The following is a 24,977-nucleotide window of genomic DNA, read 5'->3' on the forward strand; positions in this document are numbered from 1 at the left end:
ACGTGCACGAAACCCATGAAATCCGCGCCGAAGGTGGTAGGTAAGTTGTGGTTTGATTGACGGAAGCCAGTAAATGGGAGCATCGCTACCCCCGAGATGTCATACAGAGGTGTTGGAAACCCCCGCCGTTCGGCGTCCCATCAACGAATGGTCGCGATAAGGGAGGCATTCCAGTATCCTTAACGGTAACATAAATTCGGATTTTCGAGACTTCGGTTCGGCCATTTTGGGGGACGCACGATTCTTTCGTAACCTTGACTAAATATTAGGGTGGATGGGAACTCGTTTCGTCTGAGCTTCGCTTTTACATCATCTTCTTAACTTTTATTTTCATTTCTTGTCCACTTATATATCATTGCTTCCCCTTTATCTTTTAATTAACACTATTAGTTTTAATACTATCCTCTTACATAACTATTCGATGTTATTAATTCGATTGGAAGTTAAGATCATTATCCTCACTTTCTTGTATTTCATTTGTTGTATACTTATATATCATTTCCTCCCCTTTATATTTTAATTAACACTAGTATTTTTAGTACTATTCGCTTATATAACTATTGGATTATCTCATAAATAATGAATCTTTTTATTCTTGGAAATTAGGATCATTATTCTCACATCTTTGTTTTTCATTTGTTGTATACTTATGTATTATTTCCTTCCCTTTTTTATCTTTTAGTTAACACTGTTATTTTTACTAATATCGTCCTATATAACTATAGCATTATCTCATAAATAAAAAATTCCTTTATCCTTTGAAATTAACATTACTATTTTCATTTGTTGTATACTTATATATCATTCCTCCTCTTTTTATCTTTTTACCAAGACTATCATTAAAGTTATGTAAGACTATTATAAAATTTAATAAGACTTATACAACTATTGATTTAGTGTTGTATTTACCGGTTATGTAGTAATCGGTGAGCACATCGCAAGGTGAATTCAATTTTTTTCATTTGTGTCTTGTATCGCCGTAGGTGCGCAAACTATCTGGGACTTTCGTTTCTGAGTTACGAACTGATAGTTCCGAGATGACAAAGCACATCGCTGACCGATGCAATTAACTTCGTTATTCCAAGTTTCCAGCTAAACACTTCGTGGTCGAATATCCGTCGAGTGTGAAGTTAATGCATGTCATCTAATACAAAGGGTGTAAATTACAGTAGTAGTTCATGGTTTAACTTTGATGTACACTGTTCGGTCGATAAATATTGAAGTTTCGATTTACGTTGAGAGAAGTGTAATTTGTCATAACGTATCGCTAAACGATATATTTTCATTATATTAATTACATAGATCGATATCATTATACTATTCACTACTATATAACATATACATTGACCAAAGAAAATATTCGAGCAACAGTATTACAAATCTCGATTATTATAATAAATTTTATCTTACTAATACTATAACTACATTGTAATGATCTTCGTCAATTCTTATAATAATTCGTGTACACGTTGATACATTTTTCGAGAAACTCGTTTGCGTTGTGTACTCTAACTAAAGCAAAATCAGCAGAATAATTTCGAAAAATATAAAAAAGAATTCATATGACATCACATATAAAACATACACGACGTAAAAATAAGGAAATTTTTGAAAAACGTTTCGAGAATAAGAAAAATGTTGGAAGAGGAACTTTCTTGATACCGAAAGCTGGGCAAATCCTTAACGAAGTTTTATTCTATTTTCGCGGGTAGAACATTCAGAAGGATCAGCTGTTATTTTCAAGAAAGGGGTAACAGAGAAGTATGATTAAAAGAGATAAAAAGAAAGAACTCATAAGACCCTCCTGGAACACACAACTTTTTTTCAATCTCTAACCAAACTCGAGTTATAACGCAGCCCCATTGCGTGACTCGCCCCGTACACTATTACTCAGTCCCAAAGCCAATGTCGCGCGATACGAGATCCAGGGTAAACGTTAGCCGCACGAAGGAGAGGGTTGAAGGTGTAAACCTGATTACACGCTTACAGCTTCGTGTGCCACTGCGTATCAGGCAATCGTAAAGGTGCAGATACACTGACAAAAAATTCGCGAGATTTTCTTCTAATGACGACTTGCGAAAGTCTTCACGTTTCTATTTCGATTGATTTACTTTTAAACGCTGAACGTTACGTATTTCAGAAGGAAGAGGAAAGTTGGTTGACACATTGAGTACCAAGAACGAAAAATCTTGGTTCAATATAAACACCTAAGCAACTGAGTAACTGTGCTAATTGCTGCACAATTTGAAAAATATCAAATTTCTTAAGAACTGATTATTTGATAAAAATATGTTAAATAATAATAAAATGAGTTTTTTTGGTATATATATAATGAAAATATATATATATATATATATATATTTGGTATATTTATATAATAATATAAATTGAAAATTGAAATTAAAAAAACATAAATTGTATGCATATAACGCAATTAGTCACGAAATATTGAAATAAAATAATTCTATCCATTAACTCATGATATTTCTATTTAATAGGATCAATGGTTTAGTCAATGCTTCATTAGAAAATAATGAATAATATGCAGAGAGCAAACTTTCGAGTACACGGGCTTAATCTTCACACATATTTGTTATAATAATGTAATTAGACACGGAATATAAAAATAAAATATTTTAATCTTTATTTTATTCGTATGTTTGTGCCCGATCTTCTGGTTTGGTTACTGAGTTACACACCCGGTGTGAAATTCGTCTCATCCATAATAGGTTAAGTTGTTCCTACGTCACGTTCGGTGACGAGAATGACACGGTCGCGTTGAAAAATTTTCGGACAATCGCCTGGTAACCGTTATGATACCAATTAGTTCGTTTAATTGACGTTACATTGTACGTCTCTCGGCGTATCAATCATTCCAATGCGGAACCAATTGATTCTGCATTTGGTTCCTCGTTGACTAGACACGGATTTCTGCCGCACAGATTGATCTTAGCAGTTATTCACATTCGATGACTTCTTCGCTTATCTGCAACATCCTTTTTATCGAATTTTCCGAAGCTTTTTAATTGTAGGATTTTTCTATGGCTGTACAGATTGTCTGATGCAACTGGGTGAAAAAACATTGTTGAATTAATCTTTTTCTCTTCTTGTACGCGACAAATTGGAATAAAATGAGGCCCCGTAGTTAAAATAACGCGCGAGGAAGCCAGTCGACTAAAAATTCGAATTACTGTTATATTCCCAACTTTCGTGACACAATGTAGCATTGTATTTTCATGAGCTTGGCGAGTGTATTGTCTTTGTATTATTACATACATTATGAAATTATTTATTCTTCATTTATTCTTCATACAATTATTTATTCTTTACTTATTCTTTATATAAGTATTTATTCTTCACTCATTCTTTATACAATTATTTATTTTTTAAATTATTTTATTCTTTGATAATCTATTACTTTAAGTATTTCATATTGATAATGACCGTTTATAGTTGATATAATAAGGTATCATTTTTTTAAGGAAAATAAGCTACTACTTTTTGCGAGAAATGTTTAATAGAACATACACTTTTGATCAGATTTTCATCTGTGCAATCTTGACTACTCTGGCCCGCAGCATTATCATTTATGACGGGACTTGTAATGTCTCGTGAATTATTTATTCCCCAAGCATTTTAACTGTGATACGTTCGTACGCGGAATATCCAGAGGAATCGATTTCCATTTGGTGTACCAATGAGAAATTCGTAATTTCTTGCAACTAAATGGTAACATGATTTGTCGTGGATAGTTACTAATATTGCTAAAAGGTTCATTTATTTATCTTAAATATTAGCATTTTTACGAAACGCCATTGCACTTTGCAGCGTACTCTCTATCTCTGTAAGAGAAACAACAGAACGCGAAGAATAATTTTATAACATCCTTTATATTCGATATTCCCGAAACATATTTCGCCAAGAATGTCGCTTTACGTAGCATACAGTATTACTTTTTTACGATTGCGGTTGGAGAAGTTTCATTTGAACGGATGACAATACGCCAAACTGAATTAAGTGTATCAATTTCTTATGAAATCAATTTCAATATGAAACATATGCACTTGACAAGGCTTGACGTGGACACGTGCATTAACCATGAATATATATCCGTCGAATTTGTTACTAACTGCGTTTACAATAATTTCGTAAAGTGTACATTGTAATTTAAATTACTTCATCGTTGCAACAGTAAGTCGATATTTCCAAACGTGCATACTGATTAATGAGAAATTTAGTCACATACATTAAAATATTCCTAATGTAAATATATAACATTATAAATATTACTATAAGCGAAAAACTAAATTTTCTTGTAGAATATTTAAATTGCAAATTCTTAAATTAATCTTATAGGTTCTCTTATTTGGCCATCAGCGTCGCAGTAAAAGCGAGATTTCGAAAGTGTTAATTTGTTTAAATGATTATCGTATTTACCCGTGAGTAACTTATACTTTCCTTTTTCAGATTTCAATTTTAGATATAGTCCTATATAAACCCTGCGATAAAACATTTTGACGAATTTTTCTCCTACCGGCTTAGATTTCGGTGTCACGTGAAATCGGTGAACGGTATTGGAATCCTCATCCCCATTTTGAAAGGCCGTAAATTCGGTTGGCTGTCAGCTACAGCACCAAATACAAAAATGATGTAGTTACGGTCATGACAATGCACTAATGACTGGCGAATGTTTAAAAATATACGCTCAGGGAGGAACATTATTCATCTATTCGCGTGATTGTCACTTCCTAAATGGAATTGTCTTCTCTAAAAGTAATAAAAAATATAAGACAAGATTGTTTTCAGTTTCTCCATTCATTGATTATAGTATTTAAGTGAAATTATTTATTTTCAAAATTATTTTGAATATTCAATGCTTTCAAGTTATTAATAATTGCAACGAAAGAAAACCGAAACCAGTCATTTCGACTTGTAAGGTAGTTCTAATGTTAATCATTATTTTTCATTCATTAACGTGCACTTCTCAGTTTTGCAAAAATTCCAGAAACAATTATTATTGACATCATGTGACGATTTTGATTTTTTAGTCACGAAACAGTAATAATTAAATTCGAATACCATAACCAGTCACTCAGATAAACAAACACATTCATGTGAACACGTAAACAACACATTGAATGAATGCAAGTAAAAAACAATTGATTTGAATTACTATAATTTTTTAGATTTACCAATAAACATTTCCAAACAAAACCTCCATACAAGGAGTACACTAAAGTATCCTCGGCAACTCATAAAACGTTTGAATACAAAAAGAAATCCAAAAAATTCCAACGCTCACAAGCACAATGTCCTCGACAGTCTTCGATCACCATAAGAAAGCAAAGAAACCAAAAAATAAAGCAAAAAGAAGAGGAATCGTTGCAACCCTAAATCTTCCATCTCGATGGAAAAAGAAATGCAAAAGCTGCCAAAGCTCGCAACTACGGTGTCCTCGGTAGTCTTCGATCACGAAAAAAAGCAAACAAACGGAAAAAAGAAAAAGAAGAGGAATTGCATGTTGCAGTCCTAAATCTTCCAACGGCGGCCGAGGAGAGCCGGCGAGAAGGCGTGAAAGATTAGATTTGAAATATGAAACGCGGAGCATCGATATGACGCGCGATCGGAGCACGTGGTTGGTTCCCGCCGTTCGCCGGACCAAGGAGCCCGGTGGACGCAGCTTAGGCGGCCGATCTGCGCAGGCACAGGTGCAAGTTCGAGGGTATAAAGAGGAGAAACCGGAGCCCGCTGCGCGCACTTTGTGCTTCATCTGTCCGTCATTCACGTCGCACGCTCGTTGTATCGCCAGTGATCCGTTCCGCTTCTGCGATTTAATCCGCCCCGAACGTGCTCCGCCGGAAGCATCAGCCCGCGGCACTACCCCCGACCGCACGGAAGAAAAAGGGAAACAGGAAGCTCGCAGGCTCAGCCAAGTAGGTGGAAACTCATTACCATGGCGGACACTTTAACACTAGAACTACCGAGCAGTTCAATTCACCTTTAAACATTTTTCTGTAGAAACCGTAGAAGTGCGTTTTGATTAACACATTCGCTATCAGCGTCACATATTTGACGGCAATAATGTTGTATTTTACACAAAGAAAATTAACCCTTCGCGGACGAATGTCGACATTTCGGAGCGATAAAGTGATCATGTTTCGAAGACTAAGTCGCAAACGAATGATTTAATTATTCGAATCGCAAGAGATCAGCACGTAGTTTCTGTTTTTTTTCTATTTGAGCACTTGGTATATATTTTAGCTTCATGTGTTGAAGGTTTTGTATATTCCAAAGAACCTCCGTTCGCAAAGGGTTAAATTATTCCTATAAACATTGTTATTTAACGTTATAAGCTACCGCATTATGTTTGGGGACTCGCTGACTCGTTTTAGTTTTATTTCTTCAGTATTTTGTTTAGATTTGTTGAATCGGATAGAATATTACAACGGCGGAGGTCGTCACCGAAACAAACGCTGGTAGCGTACGTGTTAAGATATCAGTTAAGTTATATTTGAATTTGTATATTAATCAATCAACTATTTTAATCATTTCTCGAAGAAGTATCTATATGTTTTCAATTATTGTGAAAGAATACATGAGGGATGGGTCATTTTGACCCATCTGGTGACTCTAGTATTAACCCCTTGCCCTACGATTTCTTCCACAACCGAGCTCGTTCTAATTATTCCGTTGTCAATGAATCGTCAGACATAAAAGGATCGCATACAGTTCTTAGGTCTTCGTTTGCTCCGATGATTAGGAATTAGGAAAATATTTCATTTGAACTCGATGGAATAGAATGAAATGTACTGTTTAACAGTAGATCTACCGAAAAATTGTAAATCGATTATTTTCAGTTTCCTTGGATATTTGTTATAGTATTCAAGTAAAACTATTTTCAAAATCACTTCGAATATTCAATGCTCTTAGATACGCATTAGGGAAGAATCCGAAGTCAGTCGTTTTGATTGGTACGGCAGTTCTAGTGTTAATTATTTCTAAATTGCTACAAATTAGTTGCTGACTTCCCTGGGAAATCTGCCTCACCTGTATGACACGATATTGCGGGCAAGGTGTTAATTAGCTGCTTTTCGATTGTGCGAATAAGATTGTGTGGGAACGTGTTAAATGTACTTTTATTTAGTACAACTTTTTGGTAACACTTATTTCAGATATAAGATAATAGAATGTTGGGAATGTGGGGAAAATATTGATATTTTTAATTTAATGAGATGGAGAACGTAGTTTTTTGTATTACTATGAAACATCTCGACTGTCAAAGGCTAGACCAGAATTACCAAATAATCGATTAGCTTTTATTTTTTTCTAGAAACTATGAAAGTGCGTTCAGATTTCGATTCTCTTGTACTTCAGTCTTATTACTATATAACTTCGTACAGGAATTTCTCAGAAAACCAGCTGTATCATTTCGATAATTACGAAAGAAGAAATTAGGAACGAGTCATTTTCAGCTTGTGTCAACTACGCATCCAACAATGTTTACATTTTATGAACACGATATCCTGCGTCGAGTGTTCCATTTTAGTATCCGAGTTTCATTTATACGAACAGTGCTGAAAGAAAAAGGGTGGCGTTGAAATTAGTAGATAAATTAAATATTATTGAACGCATGTGAAAGGGTGAAAGTATGTTTGAAAATTATTCAGTTTCTGGTTAACACATTCTACGAATTTGCTTTTCAAACGAATTATTCAAAAAGACACTTATGTTGACGAATTCCTCGAAGTAATTCAAGTAATCAATGTTCTATTATAATTTCATTGTTTGCACACTTTTAAATTGCTTTTAGCGTAATTTCTTAGAGACAGTTATATTGAAGCATAACGCTACATTTACAGCTGAGATGCGACAGAAGCTAGGAGCTATGTGTCGATCAGACCGACGATAAAATATCTTCCTCGGATAACGTTATAGCAGAGTTGCGATACTTACATGGTTTCAGTTAGTTAGAGTTTCACGAAGACGAATAAGTGATACGAGAGATTCTGAAGAATTATCATCTTCAAATTCGACGAAATAATATATTTTAAAAGATTACACTGTATACGTAAATGTTGTGCGTTTTATTATTCGAGTTGCTGATTGGTTAAATCAATTTAACTCCACCTTTGGAATTTCTTCAGATTTTGTCGTTAAAGTGTTTCACTGGCTCTTGACTTTCCATGTTTAAAATAAATTTTCTTATTATTGGCTGTGATATCATGAAATAACAAGAACTCCATTTCCAATGCAAAACTTGCAGTAATAATAAAAATGACTTGAATGTTATACTATTTTATACATTTTATATGTTCTTTAGGTTAAAGCTGCAGCTGTAATAATGAAATAAAATACGTTCTATAATGATTATTTAATTTTCTACTTAAACGGAAATTTCGAGTATTCATGTATAACTATTGCATTTTTCACTGTTTTTTTGTTTTGAGGAGTTAACCGATTGACTAATGAGTGGTTTATTTGTATCGTTGATCGATTATTAAACGCAGCTCTGTGCGTCGCTCTAACGTAAACGTTTTCATTGTGAAACAGAAGCATGTATTCCTACAGTTCGCTGTTATCGTCACTCTGATCGAAAATCGCAGCTTCATTGTAAATGTATCTTGCTGAAACATGTATATTCGTGACAATTGTTACGTTATTATAATTTTTCGAATGTTTAACATCGAAGAAAAAAACGTTTCTCAAACGATTAACCTCCGAAGGAAATTAATTCGCTGGTTTCTGTGAAACTTGAAAATCTTTGTAATTTTATACATTTATGAGTGGACTACGGATCTTTATGCATTCCTGAGTAATTTTGAAGACTAGTGCTTTTTATAATATGTTCAAGGAAAGACTGATTTGTTTCAATTTAGACGTGTTCGTGATTTATCAAAGACATTCTTAAACTTTCAGGATATTTAAAAAAAAATTGTCATTAGTAAAGGAACTTTAAGAACATCAAATTTCTAAGAGTACAATTAACAAAACAAGAAACTTCCTATTTCAACAAATATTACAGAAAGTATTGCACTTCAGATATTTTATACATTTCTGCGTCCTGTACAATTGTGCAACTTAAAATTCCCTCTGAACACATAGAGTCCACAGTCTAGGTTATTAGTCTATGCTCCTACTTTTCAATAATATTTCAAGTGAAACGTTGCAAAGCAGCTGAAAAAGACTTAACCAATTAACTGTGCGCACAATGAAATCAAATAATAAAGTGTATACTTGTCAGACGTGTGGCAAACGAACTTATAATATATTCTAACGAAAAACTACAACAAAAAGAAGAATAATTAAACGTTTATCTGAGAAGATAAAGAATTTATCATTGAAAAGATTCGTACCATTCGTTTTAACCCTTCGTACTCGATTAATTTTCAATGCTGTCGAGTGTAAACTTGTATTTATTTTTAGGGAAACAAATTAAAGTGATTCATATCGATAATATTTATTTTATTTATCATTATTATAATAAGATTTCATTTTCATACTCTATTAACACGTTTACTGCCACGGTGGTCACTGACGACCAGAGCTTCCAAATTGCTGAAGAACAATTACAATAAGAAACTTGATTTTAAATAAGAATATTTAGTAACATAAGTAGCTAGATCATAGCGTAATATGACTACTATGATACTAAATCATTAATAATTATTTTCAATATCATTTGCCTTCGTTATTAAAGAATAAGTATTACTATTCAAAACGCTAGAAATTCTCGTGGCAGTCAACGTGTTAAAGTGTATTACTTTCTCAAACAATTTCCAACGTTCTATAACTAATCTGTATTGTCATCTGCAGCATGACACACGAGTGCAAAGGGTTAAAATGACGTGTACACTCGTCGAACGCAGTTAACCTCTTGCTCTGGAAACGAATTCAAAGATTTGGCAAAGCCTTTACAAATAATTTTCTCCTTACCTATGTTACGCCGGTGTATGTTTACTAATTTTGTTTATTAACATGTTGAATGCCATGGGTATTACCGGTGACCCCAAACCGAATCAAATTTTTATAATTCACAAAAAACATTTTTATATTAGAAATAATCGAATGATTTAATATTATATTTCTTCCATGTCGTGTATTTTGCTCTATGAAATCGTGGCATTCAACGTGTTAATAATTTTCTATAGAGTGATACATTTGAAAAAAAAAGCTAATACGCATAATGCAACAAGACTCAATGTGTACAAGACGTCATTGGCAATTTTAGCATGTCTTCCCAGCACAAGAGGTTAACTGGTTCACTGAGGAGTTTTGTAAGGTGATTTACAGATAATGTCGCATACACGACCGCAGGGGTTGCGAGGGATTCGCAAAAATGTGCGGTCGCAGTGATCGGATTGTCCGCGGGGAATTAATTAGAGGAGAGACGACGCGATCCTCTCGTTACAAAGGTTTGTGATCGCGATGTAATTGTAGACAGTGGACGCCGGGATTAGTTGAACCGTCGATTTCGTATTATTTCGGAGCAACGAGGTGCCCGGAACAATGAGTGTTACGTATAGAGTGACCTAAAAAAAACAGGAGACTCGCTTTTCAGGGAAAAGTTTGAGGGTAATTGTTAACGAAGTATTTATTAAAGTGTACGAAAAATGCCGGGGAAATACAATTTTTCTGGGAAAACGAAGGTAATAAAGACAAGGCGCCGAAACAAAAGAATGTTTGCGGTTTTCCAAGTTTCGTATTTCATTCCGGGCTCCTACGAAAGTTCCTGCGAGACTTTTCTGCTACATTGTACATAAGATATCTACGAGACCCCGCAGTTTTATTTTACATTTGATATTCTATAGAATTCAAGTGTTAAATTGAATTATTCCAATTACTGCGTGTGATTTCGTATTATGCAGTTATTACGGACAGTTTGATGGACGTTCGTTTAACTGTTCATGTTACAATAATGTAGATGAATGAATAAATAGATAAGTAAATGGTCAGTTGCTAAATAAATAGACAAATAAAGAAGTTAAATGTGATTAATACTAAATAATGAATCAGCAGTTCCTTTTTCATTTTTAAAATCGTTCTACCAATATTTCATCGACAATTGAATATGTGTTTATGAAATTAAATATTGTAAAGACAAATTTCTGAAATCCAATGAAGGTAATTTAAATTATTATATGATGGGATTAAATTACGTTTCTTTTAAAGGAAGAACAAAGTTTTTCATTAATCCTCTGTGTTACTTTGGAAAATAGTAGAATGCCTGGAAGAAGAAAATCTTGGATAGTGAAATAGGGAAACTTTCCTTTTCCTTTCCAGAACTTTCCAAGCAATAGAAAATTCACTTTTAAATGATCGCTGGTGCTTCTAAGTTCTTTTTTAGAAGCCGAAGTAACTTTTCTTCGAACAATTTACCATGAGTATTATTTGTGCGGTTAAAACAAGCTTTCGTTACAAAGAACGATCGCTGGTACAGTGGCCTCTCGTCAAAGCGGATTTAAGAATGCGGTTGCGGTCATGCTCGTTTCATTTAATTTAACCGTGTAATTGGTTAATTGCAGTCTGCTTTATTAAGCCTAGAAATCATGTCCACTGCGCGTCAGTATAGATTATTCAAGAGTTATTATTTCTCGTCCTTTTTTTCTAAATGTAATGAAATTAATTTATAAATTATTTCGCGTTGAATATCATAAAAATATAAATGTTGATCTGTTGAACCGACAAATGAACAGGACTGATTAATCACATACATAATTCAAACGAAATAATTGTAAACTTTTTGGTTTTTAAATGAACAATCATTTAAATCGTGTGTCATAAATATACACAAATTCAAATGATATATACAGATCTTATTATCATACTTTTGCTGTCGTCACCAATATTTAACATTTATTAACTCGCATCCCAATTCAATTCCTCCTACTTCCTTGCACTCATTAATCCACGAGAAATTATATTTCCAACAATATTATTAAATCATTGAGTATTCATTGAGGTGCCTCTGTATATACAGTATGAGTTGCAATTGTATGAAGATTCTACATGAAAAAACGAGTTAAAAACATATAATGCTTCAATATTCTTTATTAAAAAAGGTATATAATTTATATTTTTTATTAATTACTTCGTATAGAATTATTCCCTCGACATTTGCAAAGAATTTTCATCGTTCTCTTTTAAATTCACCATGTTCCACTATATTTGGCAATTAGCATTAATCGATTGATGCCTAAATATTAATCAACATTGAAAATATAATGAAACATTGGAAGAAAGTTATATAATGAATTATAATAAATATTCTTCCCCCTTTTATATTTTCTCCGCTAGCACTAGTATTCAATAAATCTCAATTATAATAATGAAAGATATTTATCATCAAACTCAATAATTCACCAACTGTTAAAAGCCCGTAACACGACGAACTAAAATTTTAATATTCAACGAAAATTTGGCGTGGATTCCCGTTGCCGTTTCGTCCGCTCTTAACTCGTGATTGCACTTTACTCATCGAACGAGACGACCGTCTCTGCAGATGAGGAAATCCTCATACCACCCGTCACTTGTTGTTTTTCATAGCTTCAATTACACCGAGCATGCTGGTTCGACGTTTGTTTTAACACATCGCGGACAGACGATGAAGTATCTCGCCTTTTGTTCATTCTTGCTAAAATAAATTTCCGTGAGCAACATATATATTGATAATACAAGAAAATATTTCTTAAGATTTCTTAATTCTTTAAATATTTTTCATAACATTCATTAAGACATATTATTCTCTTTTATCGCTGTGCAGTTTTCCTAATTATATTCCTAACGATCAGAATTTACAAAAAATTATGTAGATTAAAATTATATCTCCGGTCTAAATTTCACTTTTTCTTTTTCCTATATATGTATACATATTATAATAAAATTCGACATTCAGTTACTATTATATTAATCCTTTTATAAAGTTCACAAATAGAAACAAAATAAATAACCTACAATTCACTACAATTCACGATAAAACAAAATACGCTCTACATTATAATTCTGCGTCTACAATCGATTACAATTCTCTATAAAAAAATACACTGTACATTATAATTCTGCGTCAAGTCTGAAAGGGTTAAGGTAGCGCTGTATCGGGGAAACTTAACGTGTTTGAAAATTCCGCATACTTTCGCGTAACGGAAACTTTTCCGCGAATTCCTGCGCGGCGGCTGCAGAGCGGTTCCTCCCGAAAGATTCACTTTTTTCTCCTCCTTTCGCCGGTTAATAGGAAACTTTGATCGATCAGGAACATCGTATTAAACGAAGCGTTAATTTCGTAATTCTCGGGGTCTCATCGTCTCAATCTCACGGACAGCCGCGCAGTTATTTATTAACTCGGTTATAGTTCCTCGGCTTTGGACATCGCGTTCGCTCGCCGCGCCGGACAGAATTTTCTTTAATTCATGAAATCGCCGGCGAGCTGCACGGCTCATTAATTACGCGACAATTTCGGAAGTTTCGCGGATGAACGCGCTAAGGAGAATCTTTAATCAACCGTGTTGACGAACGTGTTATGGTCCGTTTTAATTCTCTATCGATTACGAGCTTTCAAATTTCTGTCCTTCATCAAATTCGATTCGGTTATTACCGAATTCGACTGTTTCAGTTTCAAAGTTACATTTAAAGTTTCGTATTCGGTAATGTGAAATCGGAAAGTAATTTCAGAAATAAACTGTTGGCAAACTGTCAACCTGGATTTGAGTAATATTTTATAAATAACTTTGTTGAATGGTATAATTTGACAGATAATTATTCGCAACTGAAGATTTCTGTTATCGAGATTATTTTATGTTGATATGGACAGTTGTTTGTGAATATAATCAGTCAACGATATTTTCCATATTAATTCATATGTATTGGTAATTTGAATTTCTATGCAAGAAATATTAAAAATTTCGTGATGGATAAAGTTCTGGTATATATTGCTCGAGGGAATTGAATCTCGTTATTTTTATTGAGAATAAATTGGATAACAGTAATGACTATAAACTTTATGTAAGCAGTTGTAGTTTATTTTGAGAGATACTAATAAATTAGTATTCTAGAGGCAAATGTACTTTGTTTTACGAGTTTAGTAAAAAGGTTTTAATGTGTACGGATTTTAAAAACAATACGTTACTGGGGGTACATCAATCTTTATTTCAGTAACACTTTGTACTAAGTACGGACAATAGTCTCCATTGTAGACCACACGCGTACTGACATTACTGGGTCCCGATTGATTTCTGATAGTCCCGCATAATTGTGCTGTTCATAAAACACTGACATTGTTTCTATCCCTATTTCGAAATTGCAGATGATAATTGAACGTTATATCAGAAATTTTCGTCACAGAATGAAAAACTCCGAAAGTTCAATGCAATATTTCGCTCAGAAGCCGATGCGGCTAAACACAGTAAACAAAAATTAAGAAAATTAATGTTTCGGGTTCTGAAATGATTATACATCTTCAGAAGCTTTAAAAAGAAGGAAACTTTAATAACTAAAAAGAATATAATTTATTTCATAAAAATTTACAAAAATAAGAAAACACCCAACAATTCACTTAACGCATTAGCTTTTGATTGACTCGATTAGAGTTGTTATATACGCATAAGCTTCGATTACTTCGAAAACTGTTAACCGGTTTAGCTAATTACAGTTAAAAAATGGTCAGAATTTTCCAGTAAGCCATATATATTGAGTTACTACATTTTGTACTTCGATTTGCCACTAAAACCACCAGCAGCAGTTAAATTGACTTTTCGAAATTCCCCCATAAGAACTCCAAGAATACACCCATTGAGACTTTAATTAATTTACAATTCAGTTTGCGTATCACTAAATCAAATTCTTGAATAATATCTCAAAGAAACATCTATTTCATTTTTAATAATTGCAAAAAGAAGACATCATAAATGGGTCATTTTGATCCGTCCAGTAGTTTTAGTGTTAGCAAGATCTCGAACAAATCTGACAAAGACAATTGAGTCGCTGATTAGCCAATGCAATTAAGTCCAGAAATAAAAATTAAGAAAATCGATATTTTGGCTCCTGAAACGATTATACACCTTCAGAAGCTATAAAAAGAAGGAGAACTTTAATAACTAAAAAGAATATTATTTATTCCATAAAAATTTACAAAAATCAGAAAATACCTAATAATCGACTCGACCGCATTAGCTTCTGATCGACTCGATGCTTCCATACAGGTCCCAAAAATCTACAGTTTCGTAGACGTCGGAATTTTCGAGTTACCCGAGATTCTCTTGTAAGATAAATATATAATTCACAATAATATATTATTGTAGCCGGATCGTTGGCTTAAAAGCCAACCTTAGATTGTTCTGTCACCCGTCGCCTCTTTTCCTACCCGATGTTAACGATCACCGGGACACAAAAGTTTGATAAAGGAACGCCCCTTCCATGTTGCCCTCTATGCGGCCAATCAATTTAATTCTGCGTTCCTTATTTCCTGTTTTTTTCTCCCTTACTCTGCGTTCACGGTGAACCCCGTTGTATATCGTTCACGATATAAATAGTCGATGGTTGAATGTCACGTGCTGCCTTACCTTGCCCTTTTTTTTCCTTTTCTTTTTCACGGGGTTTTACAGATCCGAAGTTGCATTGACCGTGCACTTTACGGCCAGTGACGCGTTTATCGCATAGTTCCCGTGGAAACCGCCGCTGCAAAATAATAAGCATACCTCCCTGAGAATCCGAATTCGGAAGAATATAATTGGGAGAACGAAATTGCGACAGAATATTGTTTTTCATGATTAGAAATGTGAATAGCGTTACATATTGGATGTTTTATATGTAATTTCACATATTCTTCGGGAATTTTTAATTTTTTAATTTTATATAGATGTATAGGAAATTTGTGACGTGACTATAATGAACTCTTACGAAATTTATAAATGTTCGTTGTGAAGTAGTTATATGAAAAAGTAACATGTTTCTCTAAATTTCGTGAACGTTTCGTAGAAAATCGTGCTAATATAACATAATAAAAACTTTTTCGAAATGTTCAAAGTACTCGTTACAGAATAACACCAATGTGTATCATTTTTTAATAACCTTTTAAACATTAAGTAGAAAATAACATTACTGTGAAACGATCAGTTTTCCTAAATTCCTTAGATATTCACTAGAAAATTTCGCTAGTGTAAAATAATAATTTTTCCTATGTTTTCTGAACATTCGCTATAGACTAATATCAAAGATAGTAATTTTTTCCAAATTTTCTAAATACTCGCTAGAGTATGACACCGGTACGGAATAATAAGAAATTTTTCTAAATCTCCTGAACAGTAACTTTATCCCTTTCTTTCCCACGGTGTTCCGGAGTTCCGAAGTTGCATTGACCGCGCACTTTACGGGCCCAGACGCGTTTATCGCATAGTTCCCGCGGAAACCACCACTACGAAATAATAACTTAACTCCCGGACGTGGATGCGTCCGCGTCCTCGAATAAAAAGTCAAATTTGGTGGCGAGCCCTCCGGGGGAAAGAAGGGGAATTGCTTTGTGCCGAACAACATTCCGAGTTAGCGAAAGTTTTGATGTAGTAAATCAACTCTACTGCCCCTGGCGAAACACTATTTTTCACTGAATAAACAACAAATTAAAATACAACGGTTTCTTAATGTTGCGATATCATGATCGTCCGAGAAGTTAAGTAACTTTAGTTTCACAGATTTTCTTACATTTCTGATTTGATTAGAAACTATATGAACCGAATATTTTTCGAATAGAATTATTGGTATTATTTAGTTATATAGAATTTATGTTTGAATATTATTGTTATTCTTAGTATTGAATTGATTTGATTAGAAATTATATAAACCGAATATTTTTCAAATAGAATTATTGACATTGTGTAATTACATAGAATTTATGTTTGAATATTGTTTCCTTTCAATTCCGGAAAAATTGATCAGAAGTGACTTAGTCTGTGTCTCATCTCAATCATTCAATTAAACTGTGGTTCTTACACGAATGATCTCCAAACGCATGTGAATTGATCTATGGAAAGTGATATGTAAATAACTACAATCTGTCTGTAGCAGAGAACTTCGAAAATATTTTTGTGATGTTTTGTTGTGTATTGAGTGATGATGAATATAAACAATTATTGTTTATATTTGACAGGTGTATAAGAATATTAGTAATTGTTATTTATATTTGCCAATCTCAAGAAATACGTGGAATGAAGTGTTCAACAAAAATTTTGAGATAGAAAGATCGCCATTTTTCATCGTTCCCGACACGTTTGCATTCATATCAGTGAAATATGGGATAATCGTGTAAGAAGGAACAGGCGGTGCTCTTTAGGAACTTCCTCCAATAATTTCCTTCATCTTTGAACAATCATTTGTACGCGAAAATGAAATAAACATTATAGAATGTACTTTACTTTGTTATAATAGCTATATCCTTAATCTAACCGTGTAAAATGCATATAATAGTGAATCTTTCTACTAACTTTTATCATTATTATAATTAGATATGGCCAACAGAATTGTTGTAATTTCATGGAACTAAACCCAACAATAGAGAAATTTATTTCAACCAGAAAAATTTAGGAATCAATCGAACGCGTTGACGATAAATTTTAAAAACTTCGAAAATTGTTAATCTGTTTGGCCAATTTCAATTAATAAATGGGTAGAATTTTCCAGTAGACTACATATACTGTGTTATTACATTTTGTGATTCGACTTAACACTAAAACTGCCAGCAGCAGTTGAATTGACTTTTCGAAATTCCCCCATGAGAATAATTTCTCGAAAAAACATCTGTTACATTTTTAATAATTGCAAAAAGAAAATATCATAAATGGGTCATTTTTATCCGTCCAGTAGTTTTAGTGTTAACAAGATCTCGAACAAATCTGCACAAAAATTGAGAAAATCAATGTTTTGGCTTTTGAAGTCATTATACAACATATTTAGAATCTATAAAAAGAGCGGGAACTTTAACAATTAATAATTTACACAACTTCTGTTACCTTTTTAATAACTGTAAAAAGACGATGTCAGGAATGGTTCATTTTGATCCGATAGTTTTAGTGTTAAACACTGACGAAGTTAAGTCTTTGGATACATAATTAGATAACTTTTAAATGCCGTACTTCCTATGCAGCCGCGGTTTTTAAATGTTCCGCTTCTCCCATGGAATTTTCTATGCGCTTCGAATCAGATCTGACGGTGGAACAGTAAAGAATCAGTGCTGGTCGTTTGTGAATCTCAGAGAGCATAGTCTTGAATTTATATTGCTCCTTCATTATAGTTCCGAGTTTTTGGTATTTGGTGCAATTTTCTTTCAAATTGTTTATTGCTAAATACGGTTTTGTTTTCACCAGAAGAACAGAATAAACACTGAACTCGACATACTAAAATACAACGAAACAGTAAAGAATTAAATACCGAAGAATAAAAAATATATAAAATTTTTGTTTCGTTTTTTTTCTTTTTACTGTATAATGAATGTTCTTATCAAGTATAATTATCGATTGAAATTCTCGTGATTGTTAACGTCGTTCGAAGTATTCGAATATTCCGGATTTATATTTAGTTCGCATCGAAATGGATATCAATCATTTTCGAAATATCTCTTTTGCTCGTAAATGTACTTAATTGTACCTGTACGATTATCTACAAATTGAAGATATCATAGGACCAACGACACGGAACAAGCTCGCGTTTAAATGTCCACTAACGACAGTAACGACTATTTATTAATTAAGTAATTCAGTAATAAATGTTGAAGCTCGTATTCGAATGTACAACGGCCCGTAAATTGTCAGTTCCGCAGCTGCACGCGGACATTTTGATCTCTGGAGATATCATTCCCTTTGTCGGCCACATAAGCGTATGTAGAACCATTAACTAATAAATTAAACCATTAAACATATTGAAAAATTCTTTTCATTTTCGACGTTCTTCTAGAGTATTCTATTGAACAATCATGTTTCTACAGTTCAGAACATCCATAGTCAATACTTTTTATTCAATATTCTTAATAAAATAACTACAATTAAAAAACATCATAATATCTCCTTAATGTAAACAAAAATATAACCATCGTATACTTAGCTCTATGCCTTACAATTTTTGTTTACATTATGAAGATACGAAGTTTTTTAAGTAATTAAAAATCTTCATAATATCCCCAAAATGTAAACAAAAATATAACCATCGTATACTTAGCTCTATAACTTATAACCTTTGCCTGAATTACTTTTTACCATCGCTTTTCAAGTTATCGAGTTTCGTCCACAAAACGGCTGTTTGGCCGCACTGTGCGACGCCGACGTTTCGCGAGAGGATCCAAAGCGAGATTTCCACCGAGCATTTTCCGCCGTGCACGCGTACCAATCGTTGTATCTGGCTTAGCTAAACGATACACAGCGTCGTTCAATTAACTCCGAACGACGGAATCCAAAGGATTTAAGTGAGGCAAGGGAGGCGCGGCCGTGTGACGGCAATATTCAGACGCTCATTCCTCGGCGGCCATTGAGAATCAGGCTTACGTCGATATGACGCTCCGTCGAAATTGGCTCGACATTTCACGCCGACTAACAATAAGCACTCGGCTGCGTTTCTCTTCGAGTGCTTTGCGCGAAATGCATCTAACCCATTCCCGTCGCGCGTCGCGTCGGTTGCACGAGTATTTTTCTATTTTCCTTATCACCCGACGCTCGTAGATTTTATTGTAAATTTTACGGCGAGCCGTTCGGCACGTTTTGAAAACTCTTTTATTCGATATACTGTATACGAACGTAAACTGTTCTTTCCTGTTTTCATCTTTATGCATTGAAAGTGATAGAAATGAAATTCAATCAAGCCTTGACTGGCGAGAGGCTCCACTATGTGGCAGTGTGAACGATGTTTTTATTTATATTAACGCTTTGTTGACAATTTTACGCAGTTGTTCCATATGCCCGACTATTATGCCCTAAATAATATGAAAGTAAGACAATCTAAGTAAACTTTGATATACTTTATTTATATATAATGAAATGGAATGAAATTTTGACCTCAGCTCTTATATAATTTTGAATATTTTGCTTCTGTAGTATTCTATATTGTCTACGTTTCGAAAATTGGAATGACTGATATAAGTGCAAACACGTGTTAACTCATGACCGATCAACGATGTGTTAATTAGACTTGATGAAAGATTGAGAGGTGTCGTTTTGGTTTATTGTATTAGAAGTGGTATTGATGTTTTTTCTATGTTTAGATATTATGTTATTTTAGTTGAGGTATTACTGAAAATCATTGACGATTCAGGGTTAATAGAATTATAGAAATTGTAAAATTTATTGTTCAGACGGTGTAAATTAAATTTCTTCTCCCGAATGCGTTGGGAATTGCTTATTACTGGTTAGAAAGGTCGCAGGTTAATCGATCAGCCGCACGATAAAAACATGCTCTCGATTTTTGAATTATTAATGAGATCAAGCATTTATTTTATTGAATTTCTTATTGTTAAGTTTGGATGCGTACGCTGAATTAAGGCATTTTTTCTTTTTATTCTGTTCTTATTGGGAAAACGAAGTATTTTTAATTGGTTGTTTCAGTGTAGTTTTTTCTGAAATATTTTCTCCGTTCCCAGGTCTGTAATAAGGATGAATGAAAATGCTGCATGCTTATCTCGTGTCGCCCATATTTTACGAAAGGCAACAGTAGTATTAGAAATTGTAAAAAGTATGGAATAATAGACATATACGTTATCCAAGAATAATTAAAGCAATAAATTTCAGACTGTAATACGGCAATAAATAGCAAGTAATATTTACACAGTGGTACTACCGAATGTATTGTATAATATAACGATGCAGAGATTAACGCGACAAAAAATAAATAATAAATTAAAAGCCAAACAAGAGTAGTCCGTGAAAAAAGAAGTAATAAACGTACTCCCATTCCCGCGTTTCGTTTGAAAACGAAAAACAAAATTTTTATCATTCCTCTTTACACTCGTCGAATTAAAAGCAATTATTTCACAATTAACCCTTTGCACTCGAGAGGTGATTCTCGGTCGCCATTTGATTTGATCTAACGAAACCACAAAGTGTTATATATAATATTAAGTTTTGTATAATGCACCAATATGTGAAATATTTATATAGAATAGCTTTCTTTCTTAATTTGCGTATGTTTTCTCATTAGTTCGTTTCAAATAGTATCGTGTATGTTTAATCGAAAAGTGTCGAATGTTTGTAGTGAAAAGCTTTCGAGTGCAAAGGGTTAATAATAAGAATTATCGCAAAGTGTACCTATTTATTAAAATTATGGTTTGAAAACGTCTGGATGTGGGCTTCAGAAATATGAAATAGAAAATATGGGGTTCTATTTAAGAATTGTGACGCCACCTTTACAGAACGTTTCAAGGTCACGTCACGGTCAAATACCTTCCGCCATGGCACGTAGTATTTCATACCCTGCAACTTTTGTTTGACACGTTTGTTCGTATAACTAATTCTTTTCGAGATAATTCTGTATTTTTGATTCGATTCCCATACATTTTTTTAAATTCAATCTATTTTCGTCTCGGAAACTATTGAGTTTTGGACGCACGTTCACTAGGGTCTTCTTACTTAGTTGAGTGAATTATACACGCTCTATCATCAATTGTGCGCAATCATTTTGTTACACCCTGTATATTACGGTACCCTTTGCACTTGAGAGGTGACTCTTGCTCACCGCCTGATTTCATACGGTAAAACTACAAAATTTGATATTTAATATTATACCTTGTGCAAAGCATCAATTTGAAAAATACTGAAATAAAATAGCTTTGTTCCTCGATGTACGTGCGAGTTAAAGGGTTAATATATATACAAATATAAATATATATTTGCCTAAACGTATTAAATACGGTCTAATTAACTCTCAGTTACCAATTTTCTGTGTCCAAGCAGCTCAATTTGCCAACCAGCGCTAATACCGCCATACACCTGGCTCTCCCGCCAAATTCGATACGGCCCCCGTTTTTTTCCTCGTTGTTTTTTCTGTTTTGTTTCTTTTTCGTCAGTCTGCAAATCGGATTCCACGAAGGACGAGCAGGGAACAGCTAAAGTTTCCTTCGATTCGCCGAAACGGCGATTACACCTGGCCGGTGTGTCGTTTAGCTGGCGGGATCGGTTGAACTGCGCCCTAATTGCATGTACAAATATACAATTAAGGGTTCATTTGCGAGGCACCGGGCTAAGATATTCCAGTGAACATTTTGTTAATTGACTATTGGACGCGGTTGAACGGAGGGTTAACAGAAGGCCGAGGGAAAGTAGGTACGGGCGGAGCGAGGCTGGCGCGAATTCGATTGCGACGACCGACTAACAAATTCGATTTAACCCTTTCGTCCCGAATGGTACACACGGCTACCACGTACGTTTTAAATTACCGGAAAGCTAGGGAACGCCTTAACACTTTGACTACCAAACACTCATCACAACCCTTGTGCAGTCGAAACAATTGTCTTAATTAACCCCTTGGCTACTGTTGCCTAAAGCCGCTTGAAAAATTTGGTTACTGGCAATAAGAAGAATACTAATAAAAAAATAAGTAAAATGTATTCGTTTAAATGAAGAATATATCATGTAGTATACAAAATGATTTAAATGGTTGTCAATGATAATTTTGATGAAAGCTAATTAATGTAATATTGGAGTTCTCGGTATTTCAAGAGGAATAACACTAAAACCACCGAGCATTTAATACGATTAATATGTAATCTCTATAAGAATTGCAACAATCGATTATTTCCAGTTTCTGCAGACATTCATTATAGTATTCAAGCGAGACCATTTATTTGCAAGATCATTTCGGATATTCAATGCTTCGAAGATATCGATAATTGCGAAACAAACAAACCGAAACCAGTCATTTCGACTGGTATAGTAGTTCAGATTTGTTGAGACTGTTATTGTTTGTTTTACTGGCACGGAAAAGTTCAGGCATACAGTGAAGAATCATTTGTCAGTGTGCTAGTGTCACCGATGATGCAAAAAGCTCTTGAGGGAAGCAGGGTCTTCCTCGCTTCTTGGCAGTCTTCTATCCCTCGCTTATCGTGAACGCCGCACGTAACGAGAAAAGAAATTCTATGCCCCTCAAGCGGCACACTCCGCCGTCATTGATGATACTGACCTATCTAGCAATTTGAATTTTCAGCTCGGCGTGCACATTTCGCTTACGATACTCAGTTTGTATTGTTGCCAAAATTAGAATTAATAAGAAGAAATTCCGAATTTGCACTTGTTATTATGCTGGAGATGACTATACAAATTCGTTCTAGAACATTGGAAATTGTTTGAGAAAGTGGCATAATTTATAAGATTATAAAAATTAAATCTTATTATAATGATATTAAATAAAATAAATATAAAACGTTGAATTCCGATGTGAATTACTTCAATTCGTTTCCCTAAAATTAAATACAAGTTTACACCCAACAATATTGAAAGTAAATCGAGTGCAAAGGGTTAACGCAAGTTTGACAATATTGATGGACACTTAACAGAAATTTTTCTTGAAAATCATTTAACAAACTGTTGAAAGGAGAGTGTCCTCGAAAATAAAACTAACAAATGATTGAATTGAGACTGCTAGTATTTAATAAAGAATATACTGAAATAATAAAATCATGAATTCTGAATAATTAAAATTTATATAATTACAATAAAATATTATCTGATTTACCAAAATTTACCAACTTTCGCATCTCTATATTTTCTAAGTACATGATATATAAACAAAAATTTTAAATAATATGTAGCTTGTTATCTAACCTCCCCAGCAGTTATCCAAATAATTTTCAAAAAATTGCAAAACCATCAGATTCAGTATAGAAACGTTTTGCAGGTAGAACGGTTAATTTCGAATTATTTGATCTTATTCCCTATAAATTTCGAACATTTATGGGAAGGTAGCGTTTCATAATGGGAAGGATTATCGGTACCATTGCCATGTTATCGTCTACTACAATAAATCCGATTTACTCATACGGGGAAGCTTTTCCTTTGGGGTAAAATCGACGGTCCCGATGCCTACAGAAATGATTTTTTCCCTTTCCTTTGGGAAAGAGGTCCCTCGTGGTGGATATTTCGATAAGACGGATGGCTGAGTCGTTATCGGTATTGGATTACAATGAAGGAACGCTCGGTTTATAATGCAAATAAATCTCCGGCAATATAAATCACATTTTTCTTCCCGCGACGATCAGATTGGGCGTGTTCCCGTTTTAAGTTGGAAGCACTGGACTACTTTCGGAAGCACGATTCCTTTGAATTTCATGATTCCAAATCTGGGAAGCATATGTATATTCTACTCGTGTACAAATAATATAAATGGGGGGCTTCTTCTTGTGATCTTATCTAGCATTGATTTCTAAGTTATTGGATTGGATTAGTTCTTTAACTTTTAAGGGTTGACAGTTTTTTAGTGATACTCATTTCATGTATAGGCAATCGAATATTGGATAAACGTAGGGGAAATGGCGGTAGCACTACTAATATAATAAAATGGAAGGTATGTGTAAAACTGTAGTGAGTGTGATAAATAGAAATGTTATGAAAATATTTTAGTGTAGGGTTTTTGTTGTTTGAAAGGGTGAAGGAATTTTCGGTATTTAACGAAACATTTGGAAATATTTAAGAAAATATTTGAAAATGTTATGCATATTTGTAATGTTTTAATTTCTACTCTTTTAAAAACTGAAGCATGAAGTGTTATTATTGAAAGGGAATACTTTCTCCTCGAAAATTTTTAAACATTAGTATGCGAACGTCATTTGTATTAACGAGAAAAGTGAATTATGCTGAAACGGTAGTGTGACAGAGACTCTAAATTACCTTGTTATATATATGCCAGGTAAATCGTGACGCATGAGTAATTTCGGAATTGTGCAGAAGTTTTTTCAAAGGAATCGTCAAGATTCATAAATCTCGTAGCGGAACTGCGCGAAGTTTGCCTCCTAAATCTAAGGGAAC

At 33.9% G+C, this 24,977-nt stretch overlaps 1 protein-coding gene and 1 long non-coding RNA gene across 3 annotated transcripts in view; one reads left to right on the forward strand and one right to left on the reverse strand.

The window, feature by feature from the left end:
* The first annotated feature begins 5,736 nt into the window (after positions 1–5,736).
* Positions 5,737–24,977, forward strand: part of Scp2 (Sarcoplasmic calcium-binding protein 2) — a 77,837-nt gene continuing 58,596 nt past the window's right edge. The window contains exon 1 of the mRNA XM_031978309.2: positions 5,737–5,933. The gene's annotated coding sequence lies outside the window, so the exon portion shown is untranslated. The remainder of the gene's footprint in view (positions 5,934–24,977) is intronic.
* LOC116427676 (uncharacterized) overlaps positions 15,235–24,977 on the reverse strand; it is a 53,967-nt gene continuing 44,224 nt past the window's right edge. The window contains exon 6 of one of the 2 annotated variants that reach the window (XR_004235139.2): positions 15,235–15,666. This is a non-coding gene — a long non-coding RNA (uncharacterized LOC116427676). The remainder of the gene's footprint in view (positions 15,667–24,977) is intronic. The other variant, XR_004235138.2, reaches the window with a different exon arrangement.

This window comes from Nomia melanderi, chromosome 1, assembly GCF_051020985.1.
Source record: "Nomia melanderi isolate GNS246 chromosome 1, iyNomMela1, whole genome shotgun sequence".
NCBI classification, from domain to species: Eukaryota; Metazoa; Arthropoda; class Insecta; order Hymenoptera; family Halictidae; genus Nomia; species Nomia melanderi.